Source organism: Parus major, chromosome 5, assembly GCF_001522545.3.
Source record: "Parus major isolate Abel chromosome 5, Parus_major1.1, whole genome shotgun sequence".
Classification (NCBI taxonomy): Eukaryota; Metazoa; Chordata; class Aves; order Passeriformes; family Paridae; genus Parus; species Parus major.
In genome coordinates, this window is record NC_031774.1 from 5,276,990 (window position 1) to 5,292,100 (window position 15,111).

The 15,111-nt window shown below is 36.0% G+C and overlaps 1 long non-coding RNA gene across 3 annotated transcripts in view; it reads left to right on the top strand.

The window, feature by feature from the left end:
* LOC117244600 overlaps positions 1–14,664 on the top strand; it is a 41,187-nt gene extending 26,523 nt beyond the window's left edge. For all 3 annotated transcript variants that reach the window (XR_004498014.1, XR_004498016.1, XR_004498015.1), the window contains 4 exons: positions 917–992; positions 11,480–11,606; positions 14,312–14,407; positions 14,493–14,664. This is a non-coding gene — a long non-coding RNA (uncharacterized LOC117244600). The remainder of the gene's footprint in view (positions 1–916; positions 993–11,479; positions 11,607–14,311; positions 14,408–14,492) is intronic.
* Positions 14,665–15,111: the final 447 nt, after the last annotated feature.

Genomic DNA, 15,111 nt, shown 5'->3' on the forward strand with positions numbered 1-15,111 from the left:
GTTAAAATTTCCTTTAAAATTTTATTTATCAGTTGTGGTATTATCAAACTATTAAGTTAACCCTTTCAAGATCCTTATGATAATAATTAGATATTTGAAGCTTGGTGCCTACCTAAGACATAAAAAAATCTGAGATCACAGTTCAACAGGCTGTTTTTATTTGGTGGGACAACACCAAGTAAAATATTCACTGTCAATCTCCCATTGTGTGAAGATTTTTCTATTTTGTTCCTTACTGGCACTAAGTATGTCACCTCCTTTGATTCTTGAATTAAAGCCCACAGATCTTGCTGTGAACTCAGCCATATTTCCCATGATGCAGCAGATAAAAATCTCACTGAGATGGCCCCAAACCAGCATCTTTCTGACATGTGACTGAAATAATATAAAGTGAGTAGTGAATAGGTTCTAATTTGCAAATTTTAATCCAGGACTGAAATAGTGAGTTTGAATTTTTTTATTTGAGAGCATTTTGGCACAGATTTTGTTCATCATCTGATGTGTTCAAGAAAACAGAGGCTTTGTGTTTTGCAAAAACCCCGTGTTCTGATGTGCTACCCTTATGTCTGGTAGAAAACCAAGTTCATGTCATGTCTTGCTTTAAGTCAGAACTTTAAGTCAGTGTGTTATGAATGCTTCTTTAATAACTTACTGTGGAGAAGAAAAGTACTAAGTTTAATCACACAGCTGATGTCACAATGTCACCACCCCCTTAACAGCTAAATGATAAAAGTGAGGACACATCAGCATGAATTGTTAAGGCCTGTACATTATTCATTTAAACATCTGCTGTTGGTTCCTCTTTACATATGGGAATAAATTATACCACATCAGCACATTCTTCATGCTTTGTGTTTAAGCATTTAAAAGTTTTTTTTTTCTATTATTAATACTATTTTTTCTGCTTGGTTGGCAGCCCATGAAGTTATCAGTGCCTGTGACTACAGCCAACAGTGTGACATTTGGAGCACAGGTGTCATTATGTACATGCTGTAAGTAGCTTGTAAAGGTAATATAAAATCTACAGACCCATTTATAATACAAGTACTTACAATTTTGCACTGAAATAAAAAATAAGCCTGTATGCTAAGTCTTCACAAAAGAGTGAGCTTTTATAATTGCTTGTATGTAAACAATAAAAATTTCTATTCAAAAAGAGATAAAAGATACAGTTCAGTGTTAAAAATTGAGTATTTGATTTATGGACCACTAAATAGTCTGGAAATAACAGAATGTTGCAGTGAAGCACCATAAAATCAAACTGTGAGTTTAGGCCTCTTTTTTCATTGTTGTCTGCATCTAAAAATGAGGACTGAGTGGTTGATTTACAGATTATTGGTCAAATTCTGACATGGATCACACAAACTGCAATCAGGGTAAAAGCTTTTCTTCTCCACCTCTGGCTGTGGGAACTCTGTAACTGAGATATTCCAGGGCTGCCAGGTCTCCCTGTACAGGTAACTGTATGTCTTGGAAGTTTATTAGTTTGCTGGTATAAGAGGAATAAATGAAATTTTACGTTTGTAAGACTACATGGCTATTTATATTGAAGTCTTTGATCATTTAGAACGTTTGTCTTAGCTACAAAGTAATTATTCCTCTCTGAAAAACCATAACCCACCTATACTAGCTAAAAAATATGAAAAGGTACCCCAGTAATTGAAAATTAATTGTTGTAAAGGATGTAAATTCCTGTGCCTGTGATGCAACTAAAACATCACATATTTTTCAGGCACATTTCTCTGTCATAATGCATTTGCACGTTTTTCCTCCCCAGTTTGTGTTTTTCTTCTCTGTCACCAGAGAATACTTCAATGCCATTGTTTTAGAACACCAAACCATTATTTCATTGGTTATTATTTCTGTTCTGTGATTGTTTTGCTTTCGTTGCATACAGCTGAGTTCTTTAATAACCTAAGAGTTTGTACATGGATATGTGGATACAGACACAGTTTCACAACCTCCTCTTTTCTGGATTGTCTTAGTTTGATTTTAGTTCTCACTTTATTTTGGTTCCTCAGCTTCCTTTCTGTACAATTAGCTCACACCTTTCTTCTTGTGTCAGCACAATGAAGTGCTCATAGCTTTATTGCCTTTATTTTTATTCTTTTTTTTAATTTCTATAATTCATGTGTACAATATACTGATACAGATAGAGTTTTATTGTCGTACTTCATGACATTAATATCTACATCACAGTAGTAGGATTTGTACAGAATAGTAGAATATATTATAAAATATTTGGTAGAACTGGGATGGTTTGGCTGGCTAATAAGAATCCAGAGCTGTGCCTGCAATCAGCACAATTCACAGCTCAGAACTTGTAAAATTCAGAGCAGTGAACTGTGTTGATTGCAGCTGGAGCTTAGAACTTCTGACCTTCTTCCATAATTAGCAATATAAATATTTCTTAAAATTAGCATTTTGTAATCACAACAGTGTCAGAACAAAGTAGCATTAATTCACCCCTTGTTGTGTTGACTACCCAAGAATGAAAACACCGTGTATGAATTAATAGAATGCAATTCACACTCCTTTTTATTGCTTAATTTGAAAACAGTAATACAAAAGCCATAAGATCATCTTCTGATTCTAATTCTGCTTTTGCAAATTGCTTTTCTTCCCCCCCTGAATAATAGCTCGTGCTCCTGGTGCTCCTCTAATGGGCTTAAGGATGCTGTTAGAGGCATTATTGCTACCAGTGCCTCTTTGACCCTTCCTGGCTCCAGATAATTCTTCCCTGCTAAATTCCTGGCTGCCCTGTCTCCTTTGACCATGCAGGTGGCATATTCCATATTGGTACCAGGGCTGTTACTGCCACCTCAGGCTCTGTCTGCACCTGGATGGGGGACACGAACCCCGAGGTGACTCTAGAACTCTGTTACTGCTCAGAGCTTCCTCTGCACGACAGGGCAAGGCCTCCCTGCTGGATTTTTATGTGCAATTTAAGGTGTGCTCTACACTTCCCATTTCATTTCTATCTTAACAGATACTAATAGAAGCCTCCACAATAGTAACCAGCGAAAAGAAAATCCATTAAAATACAAAAGTGTGCCAGCACATTGAAGGATTAGAGCAGCAAGAGTCCTGCTGCCTGTCATGCCCAGAGAGTGTGGCCCATGTGCTGCTGTCTAATAGGAAAGGGTCAGGGGATTCTTTTTCATGGGCAGTCTGCACTATTGGATTTCTTCCTCATTCTTCCAGGTGTGCTCTGGCCCCCACAGTAGCTCTCAAAAACCTTTGTGCAGCTGAAGAAGCCTGGGAAGCCTAATAAATTACTTCCTGCATTACAGCAATAAGAAACCTATTAAGAAAGTGTGGTAATTCTTGCTCCTTTCTAAAGGCACAGAAAATTTCTTCACAGATTTTCGAGGTGCCATGTGATATGTTTCACCTACTTAACTTGATTTCTTCAGCTGAAGTTATCTGTTGTCTGTCACTGCCTTAGTCTGGAGAGAATTTCGTCCTATCTGTGCATAGCAGAATAATGGGCATTGTCACCAGCCAACACTTGGGGTATCATGTCCTGAAATGAATTCATTCTGCCCCTTTTCTGTTCCTTAAATTGAGTTCCATGTGGATTTAAGTCCTGAGGGAGATTGGGAAGGAGAACTGGAGGATAAAAGAAAAGAGAAACTTTTGTCAAAGACATTTTGAGATTAAAAATTTTGGGGAAAATGCACCAAAATATGAATTTTATTTTTTACCTTAAAAATTAAAACCATGTGAATGAAACAACACAGTAATTTGTTTTGATAGAAAGTGACAGGCATCCCTCACTAGGATGTGACAACTACATTTTTCAGTAGCTACTTCTGTGTTTTGGGAATAGAACTAAAAAATTATTTGTTCCAAATAATTTATTTGATGAAGCTAGCTTCTTTTTTTTGTTTGTTTGTTTGCTTTAAATGGTCACAAAAAGGAGTATTAGTTTCTCAAAAGTATTTGCTACGTAATTCTTGCAAGTCAGTTGTGCATAATTAGTGTTATGTAAAATCTGTTAGGAATTTAATCTTTGTTAGTTTTGATTGAAAACACAGACCACATCACATGGTTTCTATTCTATGGGATTAGTAAAACACACAGATCAATACTTACTTTCAAAATATATTCTCTAATAGTAATTTAGAGTTGATGTTTCTGGTTAATACTCCTGCTGGTACATAGTCACAGAAATGAAACACCAAATGTCTGATATTGAAACTTCTTTTTTTATATGGATATATTTGTTTTCAGTTTAATAAATATATATATTTCCTTTTTTATTTAGTTGTTTCCACATCATTAAGAATACAGTCAGTGTAAAGGAATCAGATGACACAGAAAGATTAAACTGAACATACAGAAATCACATTCATATTCATATTAATATTCAATCATATTCAAGTATTTTACTCAAAATAACAAAAAATAGATACAGGACAAGAATGCAGCTGAGGTATTTTTTTATGAACATAGGTGCTCTTAGTATGGACACTTATGGGTAGGTCTTCACATTTTTCTGACATTTCTTTTTTTATTATCCTATTTCTACTGATAAATAACTTTGGATGAGGCCAAACAAGGCAACAGTCACACTAGATAGGTAAAGAAGATACATCTAAATAGCAAAACAAAGAGTGAAGAATTGAAAATGATGCTTTTTTTCTTCCAGTATTTTCTGCTTTATCTTTTTTTGTTCTGAAAAATGTATCTTATTATAAGAGCAATAAAAGGATATTCTAGACTTCTGTAATTTTCTATGGATCAGAGTTGTTTTAATTTACTCTTACTCTATGAAGAATAGCACTCTAGACTGAGAACTGAACACATTTCATAGGTTTTTAGAATTTAGAGCTGAGTTCTGAACAGCAGTAAAATTGACTTCAGGGATACAAGCACCTGCTATGTATTACTAATCTGACATATATAAAAAAATCTACAGAATAAAAGCCTACAGAATCAAAGTATCTAGTAGTTGCTATAATGCATCCATGACTTTTTTTTGAACTAAACCCTGTTATTAGAAAGACAGCTGACTGGGGCTCCAATGCTGAAATTGAGAGTGGTCTGTTTTGTCTTGTGGCTGTTTCAGTCCTTGTGACTGCTGTTAACCCACTAAAAACATTGGTCCGTGAGTTACTGATGGTTCTTGTCACTGCAACGTGGTGGCTCTTAGGACAGAATTGTTGAATTGTTTGATAGAAGGTATTACTTGGATGTGAAATCAAAAGCAATGATAAGTATACGGTGTTTGCAGTAAACATTATTTCTGAGATAGACTGCACACAGTGGCAGCAAGTTAGCCAAGGGATTTGGGTGAGTGAATTAGGGAGTGACAAAATAATCCATGTGTTCAGTTTAATATTTTCTAGCTGATACTTCAGTTGTTTCTTGGTAAACCTTTGGCTACTACTTCAAAAATCCATATAATAGCAATTACCTTTTGCCTCTGTGGATACCTAGTGACAAAGATTAAATCACTTCTTAACCTCATAACCTTTTCCCTTTAAATCTCTCTGAGAGACACATTTTTAGAACTTGAATCACTTTTTTAGAGTTCTCTGAAGTTTTCCCTGTCCTACCAACTTTTTGATTTCAGAGTGGTCCCATAATACACAGTTTTTGCCTTACCTGGGAAAAATAGTAGGTATTCATTCACTGACCCTAATTTTCTTGTACCTTTTATAGCAAACTTGGAAGAAAAGCTTTTGAACTAATAAGAAGGGAAGACCTCTGCTTTGAAAAATTTGGTCTGGGAAGCAGTTACCAAGGCTGGTAACTAACACAATGGTCTAACAGAATAAATGTTGGCTCCATTGCAATGAATTCCACAATTATAGTAGTTGTGATATTTTTCTTAGCTTTTAAGTAGTACATGTTTTCTGAAGAGCAAAAATGATGTTAAAAATAAATTGACATAAATGATATTGTGAACTAATTTCATGGCACTGTAAGAAGAAAGATCTCTGTTGTATTAAAGCACTCAGTTGAAAATGTGTCTCGTTGTTAGCAGAAATGAGAGGTTTAAAGTTGTGGGTTTAGTTCCTAGAAGAACAAGTTTTGAAACTACTTCTGAAAGTTGATACTGTCCACCAAATCACAGCTAATGACTTACTTGATGATTACAGGATAGCTGAATTTTGAAGAGGTGCAATTTTCTTCCCTCATATTGTACCTCTTACTTTCATGGTACATCAAGTTGCTGTATTGCCTCAGTGGAGCCCAGTAGGTTGGAAAATTTTTTGAAAATGCAGTCTAAACAACATAAAACTTGTTAGGGGTCTGATCCAAATCTCCCAAACCCGTTAGCATGTTTTTCTTGTGACCCATGGGCCTCTGATAAACCTGTTAACTAAGAGAATCTTTATTCTGTATTCCTTGCCCAAACCAACTTTACCTGGTTTCCCATAGGTTTTGACATAATGTGGAAATATGGGTTTGGTTCAGGTTTGATTAATTCAATGATAAAACTTATTTTTCTTTTTTTTTTTTTTATATTAAATAACTTTGAGCTACAGGGCCATTCTGGGGGAAGTGAAATGTAGTGCTGGAAGGGAACCTGAGAGCTTGCTGGCTGGGCTGCAGATCCTGTCACTGTGAGAATACTGAACCTTTCAGCTGTCTCTTGGAACACTGGTGCTCTTTTGTAGTTGAAATTAAAGGAGAGGGAATGGACATAGCTTCTACTGAAAGATAACCCATGATAGCAAACCCTAATTTCTTACCTAGCTGGCTTCTGTACCATTTAGAAAGAGAAATGCCGATGAATCACTGCAAAGTATTCTGGTATGTGGGAGCATAAATAGCTCTCTCTATTCAAGATGGAGCATTGGTTTTACCTGACACCTTCCCCTACAAAAGAGCCATTCTGGGCTAGCCTGCAGCTTTCTTCCTTCCTGCTAATTGAGTAGAGCTGAACAGGAAGCTTTTTTCCCAAGGTTTCATTGCGTTCTTGTGTGTGGGAGAATAGCCACAACCAAATGTGTAACTCTACAATGGCCTGGAAAATGAGGCACTTTTCATCCAGCTCTGCCCTGCCATGCTATAAGTACCACACTGTCTTTGCTTCATGAAAATGAAGATATGGAAAAGTGCCACCCAAGTGATTTCATGATTTCTCACCACGTATATTCATGGAGCTTGAGACTAATTTCCATGTGAACATCATTGCATGTAACAAGACCTTCCCACAGTTCACAGGAAGCCATTCTTATCTCCATACTACATAACATTTCAGACACAGTAGATTTTAATTTGCAATAATTTTGTTCTTTTATGAAGTAGGTAGCAGACTTGATATCTTCTCTACAAAATACCTACAGATGCAACCCTGTATTAGGGAGCTTTCCATTTGCACTTCCACAGTAAATGTGCAACAACTTTAAGCATTGGTTGCAGGCAAAATTATATTTTACATTTTTTTCATCAAGTTTGAATGGTTTCTAAATCTGGACAGGTGGTTCTCATAGGCTGATGACAGAATTCCCTCAACACTCTGAGGCCTACAGGCACTCTTGGGTCAGAAACCATCAGAAATGAGCTCTGGAAATGCACTGAAGCCATTTGTACCTCCAGCTGATCTACTTCTAACAGTTTTACCTGCTTCCTTAAAGGAAAATTTTCTGGATGAGACTGTGCTTAAGACAGTGATTTTGGCTTCATGCTTCAGCCTTTCCTGTAGGTGATCAGCCAGAGTTGTCTATTACTCAACCCTTTTTGCCTCACACCAGGCACCATAAAGGACTGTCCTGGTTTAACCCCAAGTGGCACCTAAGCACCACACACCCAACTCGCTCCTGTAAAAACTTACTCCTCAGCTTCATTAGGCAGATGGTTCTCCTGTTCCATACCTTCTACATTCCATCTGCATGTTCCACCTGAAGCCCCCAGCTGCTTTATTGGCATTTTCCTGTGATGCTTCCTTTTTTCACATATATTACATATTGTAATGTTAAATGTTTTTTCCATTTCTAGTACAAACTCTAGGTTTTCAGAGGAGTGTAAGAAGAAGAAATGGGGACTTCAAGTGACACTTAAAGTGAAAAGCCAAATTCTTAAGGAAATGCTCCTGAAGTTATCCTGATAGCGACCTGGTTTTCAGAGCTCTGGAACACCTGTGGCTTCCTCCTCACTTCAGCAGGAGCTGCAGATACTCAGCACCACTGAAAATCAGGACACGAGTTTCTACTTCATGCTTGTGCCTTCACAGCCTCTGTGATTTTACAATAGCCAGATGGGGAACATGAAAGTGCATTATCATGTAGAGAATTCTGCGTGTAAAAAAATTAACCCCTTGGAGCCATGTGACACATGAGCTTCTGCATAGGAGAGAAATGCATTTGGCACCACAGTCTCCCACCAGGAAATCCCTACCATCTGTACCAAAAATTCATGAAGTCACAAGTCATTCTCTATGATTAAAGCTGGCATTTCAAACATAGGTGCAGCAATTTTATATTCTAGAACAATACTTTAGCAATAAAAATTTTAATTTAAAAGTTACCATGTTCTTACAGCTAAACAAATGACCTCAAGCTCAATCCAAGTTAGTGGATACCTCTGGAGGTTTATGTGTTGTCAGTTTGAGACCATATAGAGTTTTGGCCGGGGGCTATGCAAAGGGTTGATGATTAATTATTTACCAGAAATACTAATTAATGCAGTCCTGTTACTAGTTTTGATTATTCTGCTCTCTGTACCAGTTAAAACTTTTCCAGACACGTTCAACTTTTTACAGTTGCTAAAAAGTAAGAGGCAGATAGATGACAGGATAGCAGAATATTTTTATTAACAAAGACTGTGTTACCACTTTATGGTACTTCTGCATTATCTGCACAGAACATTACATATACAATGAGTAAAATGTTCATGAAACATAAATCTAATTTTGCAATAAATATCTTTATGGATACATATAATTTGGTTTGATATTATAATTTCCGATTACTTTAAGCTACATTTAAAAAATAATCTCTATTTCCTACCTATATATTGTATGGATTGTTATATTTTTTAAATTTATTATTATTATGTTAAATACATTATTATAAGAATATTCTACCTCATTTTCTTAATTTCTCACTCTGAAGATTTGATATTTTCTTAGCTCTGGTTTAATGGAACTTGGTGTTTCTTTTCAGACAGTGGGGTGGTATAGTTTTTTTTCTTCTCCTGTGTTGATTTTTATTTCTATCAGAAGAAATTTTAAGCACATTGATTGTGAGCTCTGATTTAGAACTCTGTATTATTACTGTGATTTTTGGTGAAATTTACAGGTATGTGAATATGCTTGACTGAAGCAAGATCCTAAAATATAAAATTTATGTGTACAGCATGTGAGATTTCTTGTTTCTTTTCAGATTGACTTTTACAAGGAAGCCAAATGCCTAAAGCTCAAATCCTCTTGTGTCTGAATTGCTGCTCCATTTCAGCAAAATGCTTGCATATCTGTTCTGCAAATTATTTAAGCACATTTCCAAAAGTATGTGAGGACTTGAAAAATTTGAGTCAATGAAGTACTGAGATCCCTAAGGATGCTTAACAATTCTGGGAAGAAATCTGCTTAGAGCTCTCACTTCCCTGTCTTAAATTTTCTCAGCTATCTGGATTTGGATCTTTTTGTGCACCTGCACTCTATATCCTGGCAGTTCTGGGCAGTTTGGAGCAGAGTCAATTTATTGCTTTTAATTCCACAGTTACATTGGACTTGTTTTTAGACTAAAAGACTTCTCAAGGCATCAAGAATTTTCTCCATCTCTCTCAACTTTCCAGTAGTATCAGATGTATTTCCAGGCATCTTATTCTTCCTTTTACTGTGTATCATAACGAATTTGAAGGTTTTTCTGTTTACCTCTACAACATTTTAATTCTTTCAGTGGAATTATTAATGTTATTATTATTGTTTTCTCATTGTACAATTATAATAAATCAAGGATTTCCTAGTTTTTTTTCCTGCTCTTGGTATTAGCTAAACTTTTTCTCCCTGAATTGATAACTGAATTATTTTCCCCTAAGGTGTCTATTTAAAATATTCCAGACTAATGCATTGAACAATTCTTGCAAATGACCACTTTAACCAGTCCTTCTCCTAGGTGTTTTAAAATTGGTGTATATGTCAGTGAGATAAACAGAACATGGGTGCTTATCAGGCTTCAACCTTTGTATGTTACATGTTTTCATGGAGGAAATATTTCATTGCATTTTCCAAGAGTAGCTGGTTATCTCTGCATTTTTATCTTGAATCCCATTAAAATTTGCTTACTAAAAATTGAGTAGAAAAAAAAAAAGTTGAAATTTAAAAAAAAGAAACATAAACAACATAATCTGTCAATTAGTGACCCCCCCCCAGGCCTGTTACCTGCAGCTGGCTCCAGGTGCTGATGAATTAAACCCAACAGGTGTTCAAATGAGCCAACACAGATAATTAACTTAAATGGTCCCATTTTCTTAAAAACTGTCATGAAATAAACCCCCTCTTCTCTTTTATGGGGTATACAATTATCTGGCACTTTGTAAGGCTTAGCTCTTTTTAAAAGGGCTAATCTCAGCCTCTGATTTTGTGGGTGCAATTCACTGCACACTGCACATTTAACTACATAATTGTTCATGCAAAAGAGGCTGTTAGAATGTGTGTCATCAGTTATGCCCACAGTTGTCATAATTGCAGATGCAAATCAGCTTGTGCAGCAAATGAGGTTATTTTGCACAATCCAAAAACACCTTTCTACTGGCTGTGAGTGTTTGTGCCTCGGTCATTTGCTGCATAAGTGACTTAGCTCCCTGCTTCAAACAAAAGAAATGCTTTGTAAATACCAGTCCTCATGTAATAGAAAACAAATAGTTGGAAATGAGAATTGTCAGTTTAATGAGATGGATGAAAGAGCTTTAGAAACTGTCTCATTTGTGACCTCTTTGCTGGATCCACTGTGTGACCTCAAAAAATAATTAGATTTCCTGTGTTGCAGTTTACTAGTCTGTAAAGTCTAGATAAACTACCTAGTAACTATATATCATTAATTAATATTAGAAAAATACATCCCTGCTGTTACTGAAGTGCTCAAAGGGTGTCAGAAGATTAATAATATTAATGTCAAATATTATCTCTTAAAAATAAGTAACAAGACAACTCTAGTTTTCAGAATTGTGTATAAACTTTGCGTATAATATGTGCTTGCCTTTCTTTCCAAACTTTCAGATACGTAATTGCCGGCCTTACTGAATAACCAAGGTAATAAAACCAAAATTATTTCAAATCTTTCAGTGTGATCTGAGAGGACAGATGGCCTGATCAGTTTAAAAATAATTTTTCCTTTGGTATCCATAGATTTTTGCACTATCCATTGTGGATTAGGCTCAATAAAATGGGAGTGTTGTCTGGGCACATTTATTTTCTCAGTAACCTAAAGAAATGTGGATAGGTGTGGAAACAGAGAGAAGCAGGGACAGTAGAAAATCTCAGTCATCCTCTGACTCTTTGGGTTTTCTTTTTATTTTGCAGAAAGAGCTAAAATTCCTTTCCCAAAAGCACTGCAAAGTATTCTTAGAAACGGTTCCTGAGGAAGTAGAGATGGTGAAGGCTCTTTTAAGTAGGAAGTCATATCAAAATAGAAAAAAAACCCTAGAAGGTAAGAAGTTACTTATGGAGTGAGATCATTTATGTCAATGCTCTCTCTGACAATGATGACAGGAAATCCTATTTAGGGAGAATATTCAAGCCTGGCTATTTCCTCCCATGTAACACCAGGCCTGGATACTTCCTTTCATTTAGTACCCCATTATTCAGAATTATCCTTAAGGTTGTGAGAAGATGCATTCCAACATAATCCTGTTAGCATTCATCATGGCCCTGTTGTCAATGAATCTCTCTGATGCCTTGTTGAATATGCTGATGCCATCTGCCTCTGCAGCTGCCCATGGCTTTGAGATCCAGAAATGCACTATTTAATGAGTAAATAAATATTTTTGTCTTTTCTGTTTTAAAATTGTCTCCTACTCTATTCATCAGATGACCCTTATTTCTAGGAGCACAGGATGTGTCAAAAAAAGCTCACATTCACTAGTAAGTAAAACCTCAGTCATATCCCTCCTTGGTCACCTTCTCACCAAACTGGTGACTCAGAGATTGATTTCCTGACTGGTGGTTCTAACTTCCAGTTGGATCATCCTGAGCACCAGGAAGACCTGCTTTGGACTACTTTTCCCTAAGTGTACAATTTTAATTATTTTCCCTCTCTTGTTTGAACCAGTATTTTCACTGGAGGTGACCAGGTTGTTTAGAAACTTGAGTTTCTAATTGTGTATTTAGGAGTGGGATTTTCAGCTTTAAAAACATCAGACTACTCTTCTTGTTAGTACTGAATAGTATTTGAGTTAGCAGGAGTGTTCAGAGAATGACATTTTTGAAAGTCAAGAAATTGTCATTGTACTGAGGAAAAAGTTTTTCCTTCTCAGCAATATAAATCATTATTATGACTATTACTTAAATCACTGATTCTTATTAATTAAAGATCTGTACTAAAGAATATTCAGCTGTTTTGCTAGCTTTGTCTTGTTCTCTGAAGAGATTAATTTAATGGCAAAAAGTTGAATTTCATCCCATGAAGAACACTGATCCTGTCCTGGTTGAATTTTTAACCACAAAAGAGACCAGAGATACCAAAGAATATATTTTTTGTGAGACATGAAGATACAAGTCTTCATCTCTTGTTTTTATAATATGGAGATACCATTCTCTATTGTGTTTAAATATTGTGATGAGGTAGTATCTGTCATTTTGATTAAGAAGCTTAGTTTGTGAAGATTCAGATCAAGAAAAAGGTCGTTTACATTTCTTAAAGCAAGAAAAAGTTTTGTCTCAAAGATTGGGTTTAAAATTTAAAGACAAGAAGCCTGTCTCTGTGTACTTCAGGAGAGATTTAAAGTTATCTGTTATAATTCTTTTATTTCTGCATGATCTCAGTTTTGCATATTTTATGATATATATATTAGGGTAGAATTATATTAGGATATTATTTTGTAATTGTTCTCTGTTATGATATTTCATTCACATCTGTATTCTTCCCACCTGTTTAGTGCATTTATAACATTGTAGTCTTTATTTTTTTAAAAATTGCACTCCCTTGAAACTAGATTGGTATCTCTTGTATAAAGTTCAGAGCAGAATCAGTATTTCCAAAAAAAGAAGGGAGAATTTGACATGTTCTTGGTGTCTTCCACCCAGATATTGGGGAGTAAAAGCCTCCTGAAGTCTGCTGTCCCGCTCCAGTCAGACAGAAATCATAGGACATCCATTGACTTTGAACAATTCAAGAGTAAACAGCTATTACTTGTGCCAAAATGAGCAAACTATATAAAGATGGACAAATATATCCTGAAGTGTTTTGTCTCTTTACTTCCCTGAACCCTTTAATCAGAAAGCTTTAGCTTTCCTTTAGCACTGAAGAAAATCTTACAGCAGTGTGAACTCCTAACCTGTAAGAAGACATCCACTGATTGTATTTTTGTCAGAGTACAAATTATGGAATTGTCTAAAATGTATGTAATTTATTTGTTCTGTGCTAATAGACACCATGCCAGGTAGGCAATTTTCTTTCACAAATCCATTTTGTTGTGTTTTACTTGTTTTCACTTTCTTTACTTTTGTTACAAGCATTGAGAGGGTGGGGGGGACCTCTGTGTGATGAGGCCAGGATCTGCAATAAAGATTTCTGATAACTTCATGCTTCACACTCAGAGAATATTCTAGGAAATTGCTTATAAATTTGCTTGAGGCATTTTAACACAAGTGCTTCAGTCTATGAAATTTGCTACTGCTATTTTAGGTTGCTTTCAATTGCTTATTTTTGAGTAGAACTTATATTAAACTGCACGAATAAGAGATGTTCTTTAAAGTACAATAGAATTCTGGGGTTCTTGCTACTGAAATTCTGGTGTGTTGATTAAACTCTAAATAAAACAGGTGCTAGAGTAATGGCTTTTACAAGTTAATTAATCTTCATTTTCAAAGGATGAGCTACCATTTGGCTTAGGTTTATTATACGTAAGTGTAAATTACAATGTGATTTACTGTTCTAAAGAAAAAGCCACTCCCTAAGGACAGGTCTTGCCAGTAAACTGGCATTGTGGCACATGGTGTGAGCAAATTATGCACACTCCTGGTTGAAAACATTTCCTTAAATATATGTACAATCTGATTAATTGCTTATCCAAGAAATTTTGCTGAGAATATCAGTTTGAGAAAATACCACCTATTTAAATACCTTATAATCTCCAAAATAATATTGAAATTCCTTTTAAAGTCTTTATAACCTTGATTATTTTTCTGTTACAGAACCGAGATATTAACTGTATGTATGTGAACCCTTGGAGAGATTTAATTTACAGTAAGCTAAGGAAGAGCTCTTTGACATCATATAGAATTGAAAAGGTAATATATCCCTCTCATCCTCACTGTATAATATATGTACAATCAGGCACCTTTTGGGAGGATTGATCTAGTTTCTGTTTTTCAGATCAGAACAGTCAAGCCTGTTGAGGAGGAAAAAGGTGTGTTCTACAAAATGCAGTGAGTCTAAGCCACAGATTTCTGTATTTTTCTGACAGAATTCAGTAAAATTTTCACTTTAAGCAGAAAGTTGTCCCTTCTTTTCTCTTTGTTGTGCACCCACTCAGTAGCAAAGTCAACTTCACTTACAAATTGTAATAGTCACACTGTTTTTATTTGATGTGCTTCAAACCTTTTACAAAGTCCCAGCTGCTTTCTGGTCCTCATGACATCGAGATGGTAGGTCAGAGAGTGGCCTGGATAACTATCTTCTCAGCTGGGAGGTGACACTGCTCATTCCTTTCATTTAGTGAGAGTCGCTTGGAGGGCACCTCTGGATTCACCATTACCACAGTGGCTGCATCCTCAGCTCACCTCATGGCAGTCCTACCCGATCACTGCACTTGCACAGCAGCAAACTTGGGGCACACTGTTGCCCAGTGCTGGTGTTCTGTTGCCAAGTGTACTTTTTTGGAAGAGAGATGAAATTTTCACAATCCCAGCAGACATGCTGACATTTTGTACCACCCGTGCTCTTTCAAACCAAGGGAGCTTGGAAATGCACTGCTTGACGTCAAAGGGCTATG